Here is a 10,238-nt window from a genome sequence, read left to right on the forward strand (position 1 = left end):
GTGCTCACAAGCAGGGGAAGCATCAGGGAAAGGGAGAAGCAGGCTCCCTGATGAGCAGGGATCCCAATGAGGAACTCAGTCCTAGGACCCTGGATCATGACCTGAGCCAAAGGCAGATGCTTAATTGACTGAGCCACCCAGGTGTCCCCAAAACCATAGTGTTTTGATTACTGCAACTTTGTAGAATATCTTTAAATCTGTGAGTATGATGCCACCAGCTTCATTTTTTCTCAAGATTGCTTTAGTTATTTGGGGTTGGGGTCATTTGTGGTTCCATACAAACTTTTATAAAAAGCCCTTTAAGTCAGTAAAAAAAAAAAAAAAAAATCTAACAACCCAATTTAAAATTGCAGAAAGGACATGAAAAGGCAGCTCACAGGAAAAATGTTCACAAATATTTGAAAATATGCTCAACTGTACTTAGAAGAAATCCATTTTAAAACAACAAAATACATTTTTACAAACCTATTTGATTGACAAAGATTTTTTTAAATTATTTGTTAATACACAGGGTTGCCAAGAATGTGATGAAGCAGGAACTCTCACATACTGGCACAACCTACTAAAAACCACTTTGACATTTACTGTAATGTGTACAAAGACATATGCACAAAATAGATCAGAATTGCACTGTTTATAATTACAAATAACAGTAAACAACCCAAATGGCCATCCACTCAGGACTGGCTAAATTAATTTTGGTACTTGGAAGGAGCTGGGTACTATACAGAAGTCAAAAAGAATTAGAAAGCTCTCTGTGTATTAATATGAAAATTTGCTAAGAGAAGCAAAAAAGAAAAATGTGGATCCAGTTTGTTGTATTCTATATTTTGGATAAAAAGTTAAAGAAGGGGAAAATATCCTCATATTTGATTTTATGTGCATAAAGAAACTCTGGAAAGATACACAAGAAATTAACACAAAAGGTTTCTTGTTTAGCAGGAGCAAGAACTGAATCAAACTTCCACTGTGTATTTTTTCATGCTACTTCAGTTTCAAGCCATGTGAATAGGTTACCTATCCAAAATGCAATAAAATAAGAATAGATAAATAAGAATGATGTAGATCATATGTGCTGATTTGAAAAGATTTGCAAGATATATCAAATGGAAATGTTAGATATTCCCTAGGTCTCATGGAAGGAAAGGTCACTGGGAGAGGCAGGGACAGGTCCCCTTGGGAAGAGGTGGTCTGGAGTGACTGCTGCCAAGTTCCTATCTCCTCCTATTAATAAGAGGCTAGGGTAGGGTGGGTAGGACACGAGAACTACAAATGGGCCCCTTCCTGGGCCTGAGCCATTTGATCCCTTTGGTCCTGGGAGGGATGAGTATTTATGACCCCCTGCTCTCCTAGCCTGACTTCTTGGCACAAAACTAGAGAGGGGGCACAATTTAGGCCTTGTGATGCCTGCTAGCTGAGGGGACTCCCAAGTCTCCTTCTTCCTGGAGACTCAAGTGAAGATAAATTCAATGGCTCATACCCCAGCCTGATGAGCACCAATCATTTTCTCAGCAGGGCCCCATGGGCCCTCTGAGTCTGGGATTCCACCTCCAACAGTATGGGGATGAGATTTGCCTCGTCTCATGGGGTGTCCAGTTGGGAAACATTCAATCTGACTCAAATACATGGCTGAGGTTGGCAACTACCTGACTGTCAAGGGCAGTACTACCAGGTACTCTTCACCTGCTTTGGCCCCAAAAGAGTGACATGCCCTCAGTGGCTGCCTTGAGGTCATTATGGGCTTGCAGGCCAGCATGCCATGGCCATTCCTAATACCTGTTCCTGAGGCCTGCCTTTCCCAAATCCAGAGGGCAGCACTTACAGAACACAGGGCACTGAGAAACCATAAAATTCTGATGCTTTCTGTGTCCAACATCTTTGGCTACCCTCTGCTCTCTTTTTGTACCTGGACTTCATGGGCATTTTGTCTCTGCTTGTTTGTTTTGTAGCTCCCACATGTTTAGTGTATATCATGTACGGCATCAATGCTTCTTGCACTTTCACAGGTATTAGAATCACCTGGGGAGCTAATAAGGCACAAAGAGGTCCAGGATCCTTAAAGCAGCATAGGGTCTAGCCTCTATGTTTTCATCAACTTCATAGAGGTAATTCTGATAGGACCGAAATTGGAGAACCACAGCACTCAACTCTTTTCAAACATTCCACCATTTAATTTTCAACACTGCCTTACAAAGTAAATATTATTTTCCTTGGCTAGAAAACAGAGCTCTATAGGTCAGATAAAAGAGTATCTGGGTTCAAATCCACAATCTTCTTAACAGCTGTGTGACCCTTGGAAGATATCTAACCTCTCTCAGCCTCATATTCATCATCCTCATAGTGGAACTTTGGTGACACTCCCTCTCTTAAAGAGTTGCTGAGAGAGTTAAGTGAAACAAGCCAAGAAAAGTGCTTGGCAAGCTCAACAAAACATGATTGCTATTCTAATCAAAGGTTAATAACTCACTTATTGGAAACAAAACATTGTGTAATAAGAGGTTTTGAACAGACACATCTTCATTGACTTTAACACATCAAATGACATTTGATAAATGGTAGGAGAGAATATGAACGAATATCTTATTGATTAAATCACCAATGTTTTCATTTAATTTGAGGTCTTAAAAACAAAGATTGCTGGTAGTTTACTGCATCACTAGTATACCCTTCTTTCACAGGGTATACAGACAACTGGGGCTTCTGCTGCAGAAATACCCTCCCCATTTACATTCAATACCAGCAGTTCTCACTGCACAAATATTTTTTTATTCCTCATCTGCAATGTGCTAGGTACTAGGGATATGGCAGTAAACAAAACAAGGAGAAAGATAGTAAATAATCCCCTAATCTCAGGAAGAAAGAAAATAAATAAACAGATTTTCCCTAATCTGAGAAATGTCAGAAATTCGTTAGGTCTGGTGGAAGAGAAGTTCAGTGGGGAGCAGTTTCCATCTGGCAGGATTGCCAAGGGCATCCCAAGAATCCTTGGAAGGGAGGCAGGGACAGCTCCTTTGGGAAGAGGTGGTTTAGAGTGACCCACTCTTGCCAGCTCCCTACATCTTATTCCAACTGCAGTTAAAGTGTAGGGGAGTGTGAGAAGGACAAGGAGATTGAAAATGGACCCCTATATGAATGAAAACAATTTGATCCCTGTGGCCCTGGGAACAATTAGGGTTTGTGACCTCCTGCTCTTCTGGAATGACTTCTGGGCACAAAAGTGGAAAAAGGGAACAATTTACAAAAAATCTAAAACAAGACCCAGCTCTGTGTGATGGCTGAAGGAACTCCAGGTCTCCTTCCACTTAGGGACTCTGGCAAGAACAAATCTAGTGGTATTTAGTTCCCACAACAAACACGGGCCAAACATGCAAGTTTCAGGGCCCACTTCCCTCAAAAGGAGGAGTGGGCCCTGGAGAGAACCTATGTGAGCATCCAACTGACACCATGTGCATCAGCTTGCCTATGGCTGAGCCTAGAGAAGCAGTGACCTACAGACAACAGGTTCCAGACTCACCGATGAGCCCAGACTCACCCACCTATGTCCTATAGAGGGACAGAGCAGAATGCGCTGATATAGATCCAGTACCATAGAATGATGGCCCCAGTTCAGTGGTCTAGATCATTTATTGTGAAGAATTTAGAGATGTTTATGATTATTTGAGACGTGAAAAAAGGAGTAAATGAGCTTTTAAACTAACCAGAGATGCTATTGCATTAAACGCAGCCAACTATACACTGGTGTTTTTGAAGAGTTCTCTTAAAGTCACTTCAAAAGGATCTACATGAGAAAATGAACTGCAATAATTGAGGAAGAGCCCCCAAATTATCAAGTTTAGTATCACAGGCAAGTAATAGCGGAATGCCTAAAAGATCCATCTCAGGAGCTTGAGTTTACTGCTGATATTCTTAATCAAGATGCAGAGGATTATCGTAACTGGCAACATCAACAATGGAATTTAAACTTTGAGATATGAGCTGCAGTATGTAGACCAATTTCTTAAAGAGGATATGAGAAAGAACTCTGTCTGGAACCATAGCTACTTCATAATTTCTAACACCACTGGCTACAGTGATCATGTTATATTGGAGAGAGAAGTCCAGTTAGTAATCTCCTTCACTTGTTCAGTTATTAAAAGAGCATTTATGTGCCTATCATGTCTCAGGCATTGAGTATACAGCAGTATACTCAATCCTGCCCTCATGGAACGAATACTTAGATGAACTCTATAATGACACATTTACAGACACTATAGTATACCTCTACTTTGTAGTGTGTTAAGTTTCTTAAAATACTGTTGCTACTATTGATTGAGAAGAAATCAGATTTCATAGTGTCTAGGAAGCTTTATTTTATTTTATTTTTTAAAGATTTTATTTATTTGAGAGAGAGAAAGAGCCGAAGCAGGGGGAGCTGCAGAGGGAGAGGGAGAAGCAGTCTCCATACAAAGCAGGGAGGCCAGCGCAGGGCTCAATCCCAGGACCCTGGGATCATGACCTGAGCTGAAGAGCAGACACTTCACCCACTAAGCCACCCAGACATCCTTGTAGCCCTTTAGATAATAATCCCCAGAGGCCAGGTTATCATCACAGGGTTTGGAGCAGAATAAGTCTTTGTTGTAGGAGACTGTCCTGAATATCATAGAATGTTTAGCAACATTCCTAGCCTTTATCCCACATATCAGTAGTAACTCCCTCCCTGCCAAGTTATAACAAACAGGAATGTCCCTATTGCCAAATGTCCCCTGTGGGGCAAAATCATCTCCAGTTGAAAACTACTGTTTTAGGATACAAAAAGCTGTTGTAAGAGCTAGAATTTTCTGAAATAGCATGAATTTCTATATTAATGTCCATAAACATTAATATTCACCTCTTTTCTGGAAAAATACAGACGTCTACTTGGTCTGATAGAAGTATTACTACTCTAGCTTTTTTTTTTTTTTCCTCCCACTTCCATAGTCATGGTGTAAGTTTCTTCATCCCTTCACTTTGAATCTGTATGTGACTTTAGGTCTGAAGACCATTTATTGTGAAGAATTTAGAGACGTTTATGATTATTTGAGGTCTTTGAAGTCTTGGGTAGTTAGCCTATAGATGGGTTTTGCCTTTTTATCCATTCAGTCACCCTATGATTTATAACTGAAGCATTTGGTTCATTTTCATGTGAGGTAATTATTGATAGGTATATACTTGCCGTTTTGTAATTGTTTTCTGGTTGTTTTTGCTCTCTCCCTTTTGTTGTTTGATGGCTTTCTTTAGTGTTATGCTTGGATTCCTTTCTTTTTAATTTTTTTGTATCTATTATAGGTTTCTGATTTGATTACCGTGGAGCACATACATAACATCTTATGTGTATGGAAATCTATATTAAGTTGGTCGCTTAAGTTTGAACACAGTCTAAAAGCACTAAATTTTTTTCTCCTCCCTTCAAGTTTCATGTATATGATGTCATATTTTACATCTTTTAATTTCTTGTATCTCTTGACAAATTTTTGCAGATATAATTAATTTTTACTATTTTCATGTTTTAACCTTCATATAGCTTTATAAGTGATTAACCTACTACCTTTACTATATATTTGCTTTTACCAGTGAAATTTTTTCCTTTGATAATTTTCTTCCAGTTATGGCCTGCTTTTTCCTCTTAAAGAATTCCCTTAAACATTCTTTTGTAAGGATGGTTTAGTGGTGATGAATTCATGTAACTTTTGTTTGTCTGGGGAACCCTATCTCTTCTCTTCTGAATGATAACCTTACTGGGTAGAGTATTATTGGTTGTAGGTTTTTTCTTGTCAGCACTTTTAATATATTATGCCACTCACTTCTGCACTGCAAGGTTTCTGCTGAAAAATTAGCTGATAGCCTTAGGGTTTTCTTTCTATGTAACTGTTATCCTTTCTCTTGTGGCTTTTAAAATTCTGTTTATCATTACTTTTTGCCGTTTTAGTTATTATGTGTCTGGTGTGGACCTCCTCGGGTTCACCTTGTTAGGGGCTCTCTGTACTTGCTGGACCTGGATACCTGTTTCCTTCCCCAGATTATGGAAGGTTTCAGTGATTATTTCTTCAAATAAGTTTTCTGCCCCTTTCTCTTTCCTCCTTCTGGGATTTCTATAAGGTGAGTCTTATTACACTTGATGTTGCTGAGTTCCCTTAATATATTCTAATTTTTTATTATTATTTTTTCCTATTCATGTTGGCTGCTTTTTATTACCCTGTCTTAGAGATTACTGACTCATTCTTCTGTGTCCTCTAATCTGCCATTGATTCTTTCCATATTTTTTATTTCAATTATTGAATTCTTCAGCTTTGTAATGTTATTTTTTATATTTTCTATTTGTTTAAGTTCTCATTGAACTCACCGACTTTTCACGTTCGGTATCTTTATGGCTATCACTTTGAGTTCTTTATCAGGCATATTGCTTATGTTTTTTCATTTAGTTCTTTTACTGTGATTTTGCCTTGTTCTTTCATTGGGGACATATTCCTCTGTCAATTCATTTTGTCTCTCTGTTTGTTAGGTAGGTTAGCAACATCACCTGGTCTTGAAAGTAGTGGCTTTGTGAAAAAGAGGTCTTGTGATGCCCTATAGTGCAGTCCCTTTTGGTCACCAGAACCAGGCACTCCAGAAGTATCCTCTGTGTGGGCTTCATGCACCCTACTGTTGTGACTGAGCTGCAGTTGCCTTCAGCCCAACTGGCTGCAATCACCTGCTTTGCCCACTGTGGGCACACTTGGTAGGATTTGATATCTATGCTGTTGAGAGGTCTGTCTGCGGTCACTGAGGACTTCTTGGTAGGTGGGGTTGGCAGTCAGATTAACTATTTGTACTTAGCCTCTCTGCCACAGCTGCAGGCATACCGAAGGGCAGGGCTTGCTCGCTGGGCAGTGAGGTAATAGGCCCATCTGCTACAATAGCAATGCTGGTGTGTAGGGTTATCTTCCTCCCTCCCCAGGGCAGGAGTCAGTTTGGGATGGCACCATTCAGGGCCAGCGCTGCCAATAAAGTATCACAGGGTAGGAGCTACTTTGGAGGATGCCTGCTGAAGCTGGCAGTTTGACTAGGGTAGGTTCTTCCCGGGAGCACAAGGTCAGGGCTCATGGTGCTAGTAAGGTAGATAGAGAGTGTTAGTGCTAGCTTCCATAAATATCAGGCTAATTAGGCTTGAAGAAGGGAAGAGAAATTCTTTTCTTCTTGGAGATATCTCCTAAAGGTCCCTGCCTCTCCAGCACACATTCTAAAAATAGTCGATAAATATTCATGTCTACCCCAGGCAATTTTCAAACTTTTTGTGCTGTGTCTTGGGCTGAGTTATTTATTATGCTGGCTTTTTAATGGAAGGAACTCAGTTTCCTATCACCTTCTAATTCTCCCAGAGTTAAGCCCACTGATTTTTAAAGTTCCTGAAATTAAGCCCCGCAGGTTTCCAAGCCAGATGTTATGGGGGCTTATTTTCCCAGTGCAGGTCCCTAGTGCCAGGTGTGCCTGGTACTGGATCTTACCCTCTCATTTCTCTGTGTTTGTGATGTCCTTCCCACTTGTGGTTAGTCTCACTGGAGGAGTTTGGTTCCCAACTGCTTCTCTACCTTTCCTACACTTTTCAACATGGTCTTCTCTGTAAGATTAACTGTGTAAGTCTGTTCTGCCAGAGTTCAAGTCATTTTCAGTTAATCTGTATAGACGTAGCTGTTATTTCTGTGTGCCCATGGGATGAGCTGAGCTCAGTATTCTCTGCTGCCATCTCCCTGACTCCCTTTAACAATCTGTGTTTTAATTAGCCCTACAGATAGATCTGACACTTGCTAGGATTTGAGAACCACTGCTCTAGAAGTTCCTCTTGTTTTTCAAGTAATATGTAAACTTATATTTCTTAGAAACATCTAGTCAATCAATACTTATAGCCTTCTTACACACATTTACTTCATTTCAATCAGCAAATTTCCCATACGGTTATAATATGGGATTTTATTTTGGGTTGCTACTAATTTTTTTTCCAAAACCATCATGAATGAATGCATGAATAAAAATGATTTCATTAATTTTTATTAAAATTTAATTTACCTACAATAAAAGGAACAGCTCTCAGTTGTAGAGTTTTAGTTTTAACAATTGTCATACAGTCACTACCTGAACTATAGAACATTTCCATCCTTCTTCCCCAAGAAATTTCCCTTGTTCCTTCTCCTATCCCACCTTTTCTTCCCATACTTAGCAAATCATTGATCTATTTTATATGACTGTATGTTAGTTTTTTTTGTTTGTTTGTTTGTTTGTTTGTTTGTTTCTGGAGTTTCCCAAGAATGGAACCATGCAGTATACAATCTTAAGTGTCAAAGTTTCTTTCCCTCAGCATAAGGCTATGAGATTTATTCATGTCATTATGTTCCTTTTTACTGTTGAGTAGTTTTCTATTTTGTGAATATACTACAATTTGTTGATCTATTAATTTGTCAATGAATGTTTGGGTTGTTTCCAGTTTGGGGCTATTATATCTGAAAGTATTTTAGTTTTTAAAACCCTTTAATGAAGTTCATTTACATTTAGAATTCTTAGTCAAAAGTCTTTCCCCTCATCATTGCAAGATATTGTTCATTGTTGCCTTCCATCAGAATTGTTGAAAAGTCTGATGTTAATCCAATTATTGTATTGCTTATTTATAGGTAATCTACGGTTGTTTTTTTGTTTTCTATGGAATATTTTAGAGTTTTATTTTTATTTTGATGTTCTAAATTTCCACCCATGTGTTCTGTGTTATATACATTCAGGATAATTTCCTCAGCTCTAGCATTCATTTATGAAGTCTCTCTTCAGCTGTGTTTAATCAGCTTTTTAATCCACCTATTACCTTTTAAATTTTACTGACTATATTTTTAAAATTTCTAAGACTACTCTCTGGTTATTTTTTGATATATTTTTTAAGTGTCCTTTTATCCTTTTACATTTTTTTAAATTTTTTTGCTCATTCTAAACATACTTATTTTATGGTTTGTTACTGACCATTTTTACCATTTGAGGCTCTTAAAAGTCTAGTTTGACTGTATGTTTCTGCTGCTGTTTGCTTTTTGGTGGATTTTCATGTGTGTTTTACAAATTTTGATGACCTCACATTTGGCTGACTTCATCACAAGAAATTCTGGTTGGCCTAGTTTGAAAATGTGTCCCTCCAGACAGTTTTCACATTTACTACTTTTTGGAAGCCTATACATTTTGCAAGTTCAGGACTCCATATGTCTAATACATTGGCTAGCAGGAAGCATAAGCTCAAACCCCAAACCAGAGGTAGAGCAGGGCAGAACTTCTTTTTAACTCACATAGATCCCAGGTCAAATAGACAAACTTTGTCTTTGTCTCTGGGCAGGTTTGGGTATTTCACATTCTCACTGGCGGAGTAGTCTTTCCAATGTTTTCATTTTTTGCAAGCATCTTATTTTCAACTTCCTGTCTGACACAGAGTGAATGCCTCCACCCACCCATTAAAATTCAAATCTCTTTTCTTATTGCAACTAGCAATTCCACTTTTGCCTCCAACCATCTCCCCCACCAGGTCAGCTTTTTAATATTTTCTTGCAAGGGAGGCCTAATAGGAGATTCAGTTGGGAATAGAAGGGGCTGTGTGGAAGTCCTTGAATCTGAATTCAGAAAGGAATACCTACATTTCCAAACCAGGAGGCTAAGTGCTCAGCTTACAGCAGCTTCTGGCTGGACATCAAATAATGAAGACTGATGCTTATCATCTGTCTGTTTCTTCTGCCTTCACTCATTTTCTCTTTTTAGGAAGTTGTCCTTTACTCTTCCCTTTATCCTACATTGGTTTTTTGATAGCAGCTGGGCCGTTTTTACCATGTGTCTTCCTGATCCTGGTATATTTACTAAAATATAGATGTGCTGCTTTACTCCCCCCAAACCACACAGAGACAGAACCATTGCTTAGATTTCACAGCATATGATTACATATTTTAGAACTCCAAAGTGCCATAATCAAAATTGGCCTACTTTGGGGGACTCATGGTTTATCCATCTTAGCTCACACTTCTGTGCTTCAGAGTGTAGTGGCCCCTGCTTGGGCCTCATCTCTCAGAATTATGCATCAGAGAAAGAAACCAACTCATTTTCTGACTCACTGGGACAGCTAATTTGGGGAACAGCCTGAACCAAGAGTCTTTGTCCAAATGCCAGCTATGTTCCCCACTTTGGTCAAGGCAATCCTCAGCTTGTTCCTGGGGTCTTAAAGTAGAGTCCCA

General features: G+C 39.1%; 1 protein-coding gene across 1 annotated transcript in view; it reads left to right on the plus strand.

The window, feature by feature from the left end:
- Nucleotides 1-10,238, plus strand: part of COPB2 (COPI coat complex subunit beta 2) — a 460,843-nt gene that overhangs the window by 336,421 nt on the left and 114,184 nt on the right. The window lies entirely within an intron of this gene.

This window comes from Mustela nivalis, assembly GCF_964662115.1.
Source record: "Mustela nivalis genome assembly, chromosome: 1".
NCBI lineage: Eukaryota > Metazoa > Chordata > Mammalia > Carnivora > Mustelidae > Mustela > Mustela nivalis.